At 48.9% G+C, this 12,299-nt stretch overlaps 1 long non-coding RNA gene across 1 annotated transcript in view; it reads left to right on the top strand.

The window, feature by feature from the left end:
• The window catches only part of LOC128929182 (uncharacterized), a 56,574-nt gene extending 49,858 nt beyond the window's left edge, over positions 1-6,716 (top strand). The window contains exons 4-5 of the long non-coding RNA XR_013524423.1: positions 623-3,636; positions 4,331-6,716. This is a non-coding gene — a long non-coding RNA (uncharacterized LOC128929182). The remainder of the gene's footprint in view (positions 1-622; positions 3,637-4,330) is intronic.
• Positions 6,717-12,299: the final 5,583 nt, after the last annotated feature.

Genomic DNA, 12,299 nt, shown 5'->3' with positions numbered 1-12,299 from the left:
AGGAGCTCCCCCAATCTCTTCTTATCTGGCAAAGTTGACACCAGAATTCCAACCACTGTTTTTAACTTGAACCTGAGAGCAGAACCTAATTTCCAGATGCCCAAGGAAAATTGTAACTTTTCTTCCGAGTTTCCATATTTAGCACAGAACTGCTTTGGAAGGAGGCACGCTCTCTTTGCCATATCTCTCCCAACTGGGAATTCTCTTTTTCCCTGCAGAGGATTCCTGTGGTGAATTCACTGGATTTGGTCACCTCTTGGTTGGTTTTCCAAGTGGAAAGCCAAAGGACTCTTGGATCTGGCAGTGCTCTAGGCCCTGTCCTCTAGTGCTCTAGGCCCTGTTCCCGATCCCCAGGGACCCTTGCTCCTTAGCTGTATCCAACTCTGGAGAGGTGCAGCCAGGAAGAGGCTGGTACCTGGAGCCCCAGCATTTCCCAAAGCAGCTGGAAGAAACAGACACATGATTACAGTGGCTGGGACTGGATCCGGGGGGCAGGTCAGCTCAGGCATGCCAGGATATAAAGAGAAAGGAAGTACAGACAGCAATTTGGAAGATTTAGGAGTTCTTGGGCTGTCATCGGATTTTATGTGTTGTCACTGACATATGTTTGTATTCTCTCCAGAGCAGGTACGAGCTGGGAAGAAGGCAGGCAGGGCATGCCTGTGTGCCAGGTCTGCACAGCTGGATAGATGAGGAAAGATGTGGAGGAGGGGCTGGTGATTGTCCGGAAGCTGAAGGATGTTGTTTGGCCCTTGGGCTCCAGAATGTGCATACCAGGGCCTGGGGTGGCAGGTACCGCCAGGAAGCAACAGAGAGGAGATAAAACTCACAGCAGACAGACTTGCCTTAACAAAAACTCCTTTGAATTAAAACATGCTTTTCAAGAAAACAAATATCAATTCAACCAGCAAACAGCTGAGAAGTTTCTCCTCGTAACAGCGAAGAAGGGCCGGGTTGCTGACCAGTGTAAGAGCTTCAGAAAAGGAGATGGGAGATGAAATGGCCAGAAGGAGCAAGAGCACCATACATCCCTGGACAACCTCATTCTAATTGGTCAGGGGCTGGGATGTGCATTTTGGAGTGCAGGAGAAGTGGCACCTCACAAAGCCTAGATTTTCTTCTAAAGATGACCAAGCTGTAGGTTCTCAAGGCAGTGGCACTAGGGCAGAAAACTCTCACACTTTGATATGCACGCGCTGCCCTTAGGGATCTTGTTGAAATGCAAACTCTGATTCCATAGGTCAGGCCTGAGATTCTGCATTTCCAACAAGCACCTAGATGAGGTCCACTTTGCTGGTCCATGGAACACACTTAGAATAAGTAGCAAGGCATAGGAGGACAAGGACTTTGCTCAGTGATGCTTGTGCTTCCCTCCAGACTAAAACAAAAGCAGACATAAATGGCCCAATTCAACAGCATGGCAAGTTTGGTGCTGATTACCCAAGCCCTGGCCTGGTGACCAAGTAGCTGCTCAGGGAACTCCAGCTCCAAACTCCTCCCCTTCCTACCTCCCCTTCAAGAGTGAGTAACATGCCAGGGTTGATTGGGGTCCACTGTCCCCCGGGAAAGGCAGCCCAGTCATCGAGTGTAAGTATACAGAATGACTTACCTTTGCAGAGCTACTACAGTCCGGACCTATGGGCCGAGAAACGTGACTTGCCACTCACTCACAATCATTCATTTCTGCAACAGACCGTTCCTGAGCATCTGCTATATGCCAGGCCCTGTGCTCGGCCATGCTGCTTGCTGGCATTCCTGTCGGATATTCAATGTACTAGCCCTGGGGATACAGGATGAACAGCAGATTGTGCCCTCAGGAGGCCTAATGCAGTCATCCCACTGGAGCACATATGAAAAACAATACAGATGTTTTCATTTATCATCATATTAATCATTATGATGGCAGCTTATACTTTTGGAAGCCTGCCATATACTAGCCATTGTGCTAAGCATGTTATATGGGTCATCTCATCAATCCTCACAACAACCTATGTGGCAGGTACTATTATTAAACCCACTTCAAAGAAGCTCAGGGAGGGTAAGTAACTTGCACAAGAACACCAGCTATTGAGGAGAGGAACTGGGAGGTATGGCCAGGCAGGCTGCCCACCTCTGTCCCTACATGCTGGGTCTGAGTGTCTACTCATGGGCACATTCCCCTCCTGAGGAGCTGATGGCAGCACTGAGTGAGTCTGGAATTCGATGGGAGTGCATTAGATGACATGGGTGATCCGAAATGAGGACGGAGGCATCACACTGTAATGACTATGCACACATCTCCCCTGAATCCACAGAGATGTGGCAGAGGCCAGGAGCTCCAGTTCCTGGCCCAGTGTCCCCCTCTTTCCCAGAGACGTACCACTTGGCTTTGCTACACCTTGCTAGGCAAAGGCCATATGCTCCCCATCTCCTTGGCCTCCCTGGCTGTCCACACATCCACATCCACACATCCACACCCACTCACCCACACATGCACACAATCATACCCATTCCATGAGCTCACATGCCCCGATACATGCTCGCACTCATATACTCGCATACACTGCCATGCACAACACACACACATGCATTCACACACCCTCACGCACACACATTTCTGACGGCCACAGTCTACTCCTGCATAAATCTGCTGCCCACCAGATGCTGAGCCCCATGCTGCTTGCTGGCATCCTGTTGGGTTTTCAATTTACTACCCAACTACCAGTCCTAATAACATCAGATAAGAGGGCTTCTGCTGTGCTGTGCTTGTGCTCAAAAACTAAATGCCGTCGAGCCAGAGTTAAGTCCAGCCTCAGAGAAACAAAATATAAACACCCACGTGGTCCTGGGTCACTGAGTTCCTCAGACATTATGTGCTATGGGAGTTCCAGGAAGGGGGGATTGCATGAGTTTGAGTGCCGAAGACTTCCTGGAGGAGGCAAGATTTCTGATTGGCCTCTGTTATGAGCTGAATTGAGTCCACCCCAAAATTCAGATGTTCAAATCCTAACCTGTAATACCTAAGAATGTGACCTTATTTGGAAATAGAAGCATAGCAGAGGTAATTAGTTAAGTTGAGGTCATAGTGGAAGAGGGTGGGACCCAATCTGATATAACTAGCGACCTTATAAAAAGCAGAAATTTGAAGACAGGCACACAAGAAGATGAAGACGGAGACACAGTTGATGCAGCTAAGGAATGCCGAGGAATGCCAAAGATTGCCAGCAAAGCACAAGAAGCCAGGGAGAGGCCTCAAATTCTCCCTCCCAGCAAAAAGGAGGAAGGAAGGAACCTCCAAAAGAAGCAGGCCGGGCACAGTGGCTCACACCTGTAATCCCAGAACTTTGGGAGGCTGGAGCAGGTGGATCACCTGAGGTCAGGAATTTGAGACTACCCTGGCCAACACGGTGAAACCCCATCTCTACAAAAAATACAAAATTTAGCCAGATGTGATGGTGGGTGCCTGTAGTCCCAGCTACTCAGGAGGCTGAGACAGGAGAATTGCTTGAACTCAGGAGGCGGAGGTTGCGGTGAGCAGAGATCACACCACTGCACTGCAGCCTGGGTGACAGAGTGAGACTCCATCTCAAAAAAACAAAAAAGCAGCAACCCTGCTGACACCTGGATTTCAGACTTCCAGCCTCCAGAACTGAGACGGTACATTTCTGTCATTTAAACACCCAGTTTGTAGTACTTTGTTACCACAGTCCTAGTGAGTTTGCACAGGCTTGGACGACATGTAGGAATTTGTGATGCACAGAGAAAGCAAACTGGCCATGGTTGTTGAAATTAATAGAATCAAAGCACCCATATCGCTACCACCCAGGGCCATCACTTACAAAGCTGTTCACAATGATGCAGCCACGTGAGAAGGTCAGAGGGCCAGGGCAGGAGATAGGGTCCAGGTGGGCCTGGGCTGCCTGCAGAGCCAGCTTGCCCCACCGCCTGGTTGCCAATGAGCACCTGTGGCTAGGAGGAGGCACCCAGGAAGAAAACTTGGCCACATCGCTGCCTGCCTCCCTGGCCGGGGGTGATGCTCTCTGCCAGCTGGCCCAGCTCCCCCACCACATATCTGGCTGGGAGTTAGTAAACAGTGTGTGTTTGTAGGGCTCTGCACTGAGGGGCGTTAGATCCATGCAAAGGCTAATAAATTAGAGATAAGCGGGATTTGCCGATTTGCTGGAGGTTAGAGCTACAGGATCTGGCGTCAGCTCTGGGTCTTTTCCATGGCCCCAGGCTGGCTCAGGTATGAGCTGAAGAGGAAAAACTATCTATTTAGGTTGCTGGGTTCCCCTGAAAGATCTGTTAAGTCCTAACCTTGGGTACCTCTGCTTGCGCTATTTGTAAACAGGGTCTTTGCAGATGTCATCAAGGAAAGACAGGCAACGCTCTAATCCAGTGGCTGGTATCCTCTTAAGACAAGGGAAATCTGAACACAGACACAAAGAGGAGAAAGCCATGCAAAGACACCGAGACACACGCACACAGGGAGGATGCCATAGGACAAGGCAGACAGAGATCCGAGTCACACACCTGAAGCCAAGGAGCGCCAAGATTGCCAACAACCCCTCAGGGCTGAAAGAGGGGAGAAGGAGTCTCCACTAGAACCTTCGGAGGGAGTATGCACTGCTGGCACCTTGATTCCAGACTTCTGACATCCAGAAGCATGGGAAAACAGATTCCTTTTGCTTGAAGGCACCCAGTCTTTGGCCCTGTGTCATGGCAGCCCTCAGGAATGGATCCAGGTTCTTCCCTGCCTGCCTGGTGGAGCAGCCTCTACAGGGAGCCTCTGCCAGCAGAAAGAGGCCCTGCGTGGAGCTCAGACCTGCCGGAGGAACTTCTCTCAGCCTCCTCTCTCCACACATCCACCAAGGTGTGACTCCCTCCCCTTTACCCTCGGCCACTTGCAGGTGCTGGAGCTGTCCCTGCCTCTCTGTACAGTAGGGGAAGAGCAGCCCTCTCTGCTCTACTTCCTTTTTCTTTCTGTTGAGACAGAGTTTTGCTCTTGTCGCCCATGGCACAATCTCAGCTCACTGCAACCTCTGCCTCCTAGGTTCAAGCAATTCTCCTGCCTCAGCCTCCTGAGTAGCTGGGATTACAGGCACCTGCCACCACACCCAGCTAATTTTGTAATTTTAGTAGATCCAGGGTTTCACCATGTTGACAAAGCTAGTCTCAAACTCTGACCTCAGGTGATCCACCCGCCTCAGCCTCCCAAAGTGCTGGGATTACAGGCATGAGCTACCATGCCCAGCCTACTCTCTACTTCTAAGGCTTCTTGTGACAATGTAAGAGAAAGGAGGTGACAGAGCTTTGCCACCTGCAGAGGGCTGTGTGCTCTGGTGACCAACTCACTGTCTGGTGTTGGGACAGGAAGAAGCCCCTGATACAGCAGTAGGCTGGGAACCAAGGAGGAGGAAAGACCACAGGTTACTCCCAGGTACATGGCCCTTCTGCACCCCCCGGTCTCCTTCCAGGTGCCATAACAAGACGGCACACATCCTTGGTATGGTGCTAGAGGCCTTTCATTGGCTGGCTGCACTCACACCTCCGGACTTACTGCCTGGCACCAACTGTTTTCCACCCACCCAACTCCACACTGTCCGCAGCCTCTACCCCCAGCCACCTGGTTCTGCAGGCCAATGTCACAGACTCCCAGTCCACATTCTATTCTGACATTTCATGTCATTATTTAGCTGAGAATGTGTCTCTCTTGACTTTGAACTTATTGAGAGCAGGAATCATGCTTCAGCTGCTTATCCCAGCACTTAGCCCAGGGCCTGTCTGATCCATGATGGGTGGCCTAGGTTGATTGAAGGAATGGCATTGAGTCTTTAAAATGAAAGCGTGTTGCCTAGCTTGGTTATTTTTGAATTCCATAGTTCATCAAGGACTCTGTTTACCTGAATATTCTCTGCAGAGCACCAGTTCTATAATGTGCTTCACACACACACCCTGGCTCTATAACTTAATTCATTTTGTAAAGGCTACATACTACTACAGCCGCTTTTATAATTAGCATGCCCATTAGCGCTCTAAAGGCTCAGACATTCTGCAGTAAAGAACCCTATTTAACTTTGTTTAACCAAGTATTTCTCAAATGTATTTGAACGTATGTGGCAGAAAATGCTGAGTGTCTGGCATTCTTCATTTCCCTCTTCTTCCTTTAACATGGGACCCCGGATGGTTTTAGCTTGGCACATCACCACCCAGAATAAAAACTACCTTTCCCAGCTTTCCCTGCAGCTAGGTGCAGCCCTGGGATAAATTCTGGACAATGAAATACAGGCAGACTTAAATCATATATGATTTCCAGGAAGGAACCTTAAAGAGAAGTGTGTCCTCAGGGAGGGGAGCATCACACACTGGGGTCAGTTGCAGGAGGCTTGGGGAGGGACAGTGGGGGGTAGGGAGGGAGAACGTGGGGAGAAATGCCAAATATAGATGACGGGGGAATGGAGGTAGCAAACCACCTTGCCATGTATGTACCTATGCAACAACCCTGCATGATCTGCACATGTACCCCAGAATCTAAAGTACAAAAAAATAGTAATAATTATGTCCTTCTCTTCCCCACACATTCCTCCTGTCTGAAATGCAGATGCAATTGTTGGCATTTGAGCAGCCACCTTGGGCCATGCAGTAGCTTCTTATGGATGAGCTAGGACTTATTCAGGAGTCTGGATTTACCTCCAAACTTTGTTTATCTACAAAAAATAAAACTCTTCTTTAAGCTATATGAGCTACATGATCTGGTGTTTTCTGTCCCATGCAGCCAAACACAATGTTGCCTGATGCACTCTAAAGCCCTTGTTTCCACATCACCTAATTCTGCAGGACGTTATTGCAGAAATCTTGGTCATCTAGAACATGGACAAGACACACAAAGCCTGGAGCACCGTTGACTCAGTCCTGGTTTTCCCTGCCTCCACCTCAGCATGGGTGAACTAAAACTATTTTTGCAAGATGTTGTTACAGAAATCTTGATCACCTACAACATATGTTTTATGGTGAGCAATGCCTTTGGCCAGGGAAGGAACTGATATCAGGGTCTCATCCTCTGCTGGAGTTATGGAGTGGTTGAATCCAGCTGGAAGAGTGGGGCAAGAAAAGGCAAATGCCAACCCTGAGAAGGTGGGTGACCCATGGGCCTGCCACCCTGTGCCCCACAGTCGGGGCAGCAGGAGCATGGTGTTCCTACCGCCTCCCCACCAACCTCACCTGGCTGCCCCTCTCTCACATGCACTACTCTGTGGCCACACTGACTGCCCTTCAGTCCTTCCAGACTGTCCTCCATGGTCTCCCAACACAGTCCCTCCACCTGTCATTCTGCTCGCTCCTGGCTGCCACCCACCTCCCCCTACCAGCTCCTTTTTGCCCTTTGGATCTCAGCCTGGATGTCCCTCCTCAGAAGCCTTCCATCCTCACCCTGTGTGAAGCAGCCCTCAGGCCCTCCTGTCCCTCTGCATAGCCTACTTGATCACAACTCTGACCATATTGGGGGTTGTTGACTTATTTCTTTTCCTAATCCCCACTGGCCATCCAAGTTGAAGAGGGCACAGTCTTTGCACGTTTTACTCATCACTATGTACTCAGCACCTAACAGAGTGTGTTGCTCCATAAAGATTTGCTGACAAGCCATCCATGGGTGAATTCCAAAAGCCTTGGGGCCCCAGCTGGGTGACTGCACCCTCAGCCAGAATTTAATTGCAGTCTTGCAAAAGTACCAATGACAAATCTGTTCATCAGCATAAAACAGACATTGGCGTGCTAGGTGTGTCCTCACCCACACTGTCACCTAGGGGACATCAATCAGGCCCTGTGTTCCAGGCCTCACTAGTTTAAGCCATCACTCCCTCCCTACATTGCAGCTGTTGGGGGATATTGGTGGGGGCGTGAAAGAAAGATCTGATACATTGTGCGTTGAACATGGTCAAAGTAATGTAAGCTATCCAAGGACATCCTCCTCCCTCCTAGCACCCAGGCTCCCAGTTATCTTCTCAGAGGCAACCGCTGTCCCAGCATCTTGAATGTCCTTCCAGAGGTGTTTCCATGCATACACAGGCACACGCGTTAATAGGATTTTCTTATTTAAATGTGAGCATGTAATGCATATCATCCTGCACCATGTTGTCATTCACTTGCTCTGCTTTTCAACCTAATATATATTAGAGATCCACCTATATGAGGCCACCTCATGCTTTCTTCTGGATCACATGCTGGCATTCTATGGTATGACTGATGTCTTGGTCCCCCAGTGAAGTAGGCTAATGAGAGACCTCATTTCTCACCTAAGTAAAGAATGCCTTGTGAATATCTCTTTGCAAACATGCAGGAGTGTGTCAGATAAATACCTGTAAGTGGAGGTTCTTGGCCAACAGGCATGTGCCCTTTAGCTTCTGTTAGAGAGTGAGTGCCACCGTGCCCTCCTAAGAGGTTCTGCCAGTAGGCCCTCTCATCCAGAATGTATGTGATTGGCAACATGTGTTCTCATCTCCAGCACGTGAGATCTCCTGACCCTACTTCAATCCTGTTTGGTCTGGTCTCTGCTCCCTACCCACCACTGCCCACCTGCCTCCCTCTCTCCCCGGAACCCAGGCTCCTACCTGCCCTCTGGATCTATAAGTTCTTGCCTTCAGGCCTGCATGCTTTGTCTAGCATCTCCCTTCAACACTAGGAGGCCCAAGAGTGATCAAAATCCTGTTACCTGGGGGAGCAGGTAAACTCCCAGAATTCTCTCACTGTGAAACGCACTTGTCTGGAAGATACTAGTGTCCGTAAAGTTCTGGAAAGAAGCCCCATGCCAGGGAAATATGCCCTTGTAAAAGTGTTTCACAATAAGCAGGTGAAGCCAGCAGAAGGCATGTTCCATGGCTCTCTACAGTGTGGATCTGTCATCGCCTGACCTGAGTCACTGGACATGGAATGGAGTAGCATCCTGGTGATAACTTGACCTTTGACCTTTAACTCCCAATCTGTTGGTGAAGAGTCTTCTCTTTTTTTTTTTTTTTTTTTTTTTGAGACAAAGTTTCATTCTTGTTGCTCAGGCTGCTGGAGTGCAATGACATGATCTCAGCTCACTGCAACCTCCACCTCCCAGGTCCAAGTGATTCTCCTGCCTCAGCCTCTGGAGTAGCTAGGATTACAGATGCCCACCACCATACCAGGCTAATTTTTGTATTTTTAGTAGAGACAGCATTTCACCATGTTGTCCAGGTTGGTCTCTGACTCCTGACCTCAGTAAACATGGCCCATTCTCTCAGTAAACGTGGCCCTTTTAAGTATAAAAAGGCAGGATTAGCATAGAGTACATTCATTCAACATTTTTGTCAGGATTAATGTTCCTGTAAAGACATAGTGAGCACTTTTCATATACTAATTTAGTTGTACATTTAACTTTGTTTGTATAATACAGAAATCGAAATATATTTAATGAATCCAAGCAATATATCACTTGACCAAGGAATTGGAATTTCAAAATGTTTGTGTGGATATATACCAGATGAGTACCATGAGTAGTTTTATGTATCACCAGACTTGGTTATTGCCAAGTTGTATATCACCAAAAGCTGTATGATTGGGTGTTCTGGTTACCTGGATTACAGAAGTATCAGACTAGTAAAACTCTGATATACATGAGGACATTAAAACCATGCTGAGCATCATTTGACTTCAATTCAGAAAGTACTTTAGTATCTCTCAGTACTTCAGTGTTGTCACTGTGAGCAACTGCCTTTTATATTCAGTACTGTAACCATATTAGGACTTTCTGTGGCATTCTCTAGATATTTCTTTTTTACACAATAAACTCCTCATGTCAAAAAAAAAACATGGCCCATTCTCAAACCTCCAAACAGAGGCCACATGTAAAACTCCCTCCCAGCCACCAGCACCCCAGGGAGAGCCCCACCTCTTGTTAAGGACACATCTCAGGGCAGCCACTCTGAAAACAGTGTCTGGGGGCCCAATGGAAGCACCTGCTCAGCCAGGGGTCAGTTTGGTCCCCAACACTGGGCAGGACTCCCCCAGACAGATTCTGGAGCCCAGCCACTGTGATCCCTGAGGAAATATCAGCCTGAGAGCAAAGCCCCATGATGGAACTAAGCTGTCATGCCTAGGAGGGAGGATGGAGATGCCTAGAGTCAGAGGGGCCCCAGCCCACACAGCTGCTGGCCTACAGCTCAGCCAGAGAACATCAGGGTTCTAAGTCCCTTCTGGCTGAAGGTACTGTTTGTATCTTTGGATCATTGGATACAAAGATACAAGTCTGTAGAGGTAGAAGCAGACGGGCACTCTCTGGGGTGATTGGGATGGTGGTGGGAGTCAGATTCCTAAGGACAAGCATACCAGGACCTGGGAGATCATACCTGGTCTACAGGGAAGACACTGGTTGGATGCAGCTAGGCTGCAACAGTTCCACCTGGTGCAAATCCCCTTTTCTTCATCTGGGAACTGAAGAGAACCTCCCTGGAGCCACCAGACAGGCAAACAGGCTAGCTCAGGTTAAAGCCCTCACCACCAGATGGGCAAATGGGCTAGCTCAGGTTAAAGCCCTCACCACCAGATGGGCAAACAGGCTAGCTCAGGTTAAAGCCCTCACCACCAGATGGGCAAATGGGCTAGCTCAGGTTAAAGCCCTCACCACCAGACTGGGGAATGGGCTAGCTCAGGGTTAAAGCTCTTGCCACCAGACTGGGGAACGGGCTAGCTCAGGTTAAAGTCCTCGCCACCAGAGGGGCAAATGGGCTAGCTCAAGTTAAAGGCCTCACCACCCACATGGTACATTCACACTTGGCATAACAATGCCTTCCTTTTTCTCTATACCTGGCACCTGTGTGCCCAAGTTCTGGATTCAGGCTAGACTGTGCTGAACTCCCAGACCCTCTAGGAACAAGCTGTTTGGCCTCAGGAAGCCTCTCGAACTCTTTGAGTCTGCTTCCTCATCTGTAAAATGGGCATGATAACAGTGCCTCTCGAACTCTTTGAGTCTGCTTCCTCATCTGTAAAATGGGCATGATAACAGTGCCTGCCCCAAAAGACTTGTGAGAGTCAACAAGAAAATGCACACACAATGGTTGGTGCCCTGTGGGCACAGAGGAGGTTACTCTCTTGCTAAAGATTAGATGCACTGTTGCTTTTTGGGGAAGTGCCTCCTTGCCACTGTCATTTCTGCCCTTGCCTCACCCTGCTGGAGACTCAAAATACCTGAGCAGGGCTGGGTGCAGTGTCTCACGCCTATAATTCCAGCATGAGGCAGGTAGACCACTTGAGGTCAGGAGGTCGAGACCAGCCTGGCCAATATGGCAAAACCTCATCTCTGCTAAAAAAAAATACAAAGATTAGTTGGGCATGGTGGTGCATGCTTGTAATCCCAGCTACTCGGGAGGCTGAGGCAAAAGGATTGCTTGAACTCAGGAGGCAGAGGTTGCAGTGAGCTGAGATCACACCACTTCACTCTAGCCTGGATGACAGAGTGAGATTTCATCTCAAAAAAAAAAAAATCATCTGAGGGGCCCTCTCATTCTCCTGCAGAACCAATCAAAGCTCTGGTTAAGGGGGCTGCTTACTTTCCCCAGCCTGTGCTCTGTGGAGAGAAGAAACACTGCCTCCCCACATGTCTGAGGAGGGAAAGAGGAGCCTTCCATGGGAGCACTAGGATGTTCATCTCTTTCCTCTTCCCTGCCTCTCTTTGATGGGCTAATGTTCTTTGAGCCCTTGCAGCAAGCTGTGCATTGTGGGGGAAAGAGGACAAGCATTATCAGGGAGGATTCAGATCTAGTTGGAGACATGCACCCAGAGAGAGAGAGAGACAAATAACACATCACAAGACAGCCATCCCTCTCTTCAACAAACAAGCACAGCAAAACTCTCCAATCAGTTTCCGCCTTAGGAGTTGAGGATATGAAAATGAATGAGACACCTTCCCTGTCTAATAACATAATTCCAGTCAGCAACTGAGTGCTTCCAGGGCTTTGCATGCTTTGTTTCATTTGTAATCCTCACCCACTCTCATGCAGGAGTCCTAGTACCCCCATTTTGCAGATGAGGAACCTGAGACTCTGGCAGATGAATGTGTCCAAGGTCTGAAAAACTGCCACTCAGCGTCCAAAGTGCTCTAACTAGAGCCTGCACATGTCACCTTGGGAGCTTCTGACTAACTTTTCAGAGCAGTGCAGGTTGTGGTCAGGGAATAGTGTCTGAGCTGCTTCTTAAATGACTCGGTCTCTGGCAGGTCAGGGAAGGCAAGGAATTCCTGGAACAGGAATCGTAGATGCAAAACACCTGGTATAAACAAGCACAATTAAGGGACATGAGCTATT

This window comes from Callithrix jacchus, chromosome 12, assembly GCF_049354715.1.
Source record: "Callithrix jacchus isolate 240 chromosome 12, calJac240_pri, whole genome shotgun sequence".
Classification (NCBI taxonomy): Eukaryota; Metazoa; Chordata; class Mammalia; order Primates; family Cebidae; genus Callithrix; species Callithrix jacchus.
Note: the sequence above shows the minus strand (reverse complement) of the source record. Positions and strands in the feature narration are given on the sequence as shown.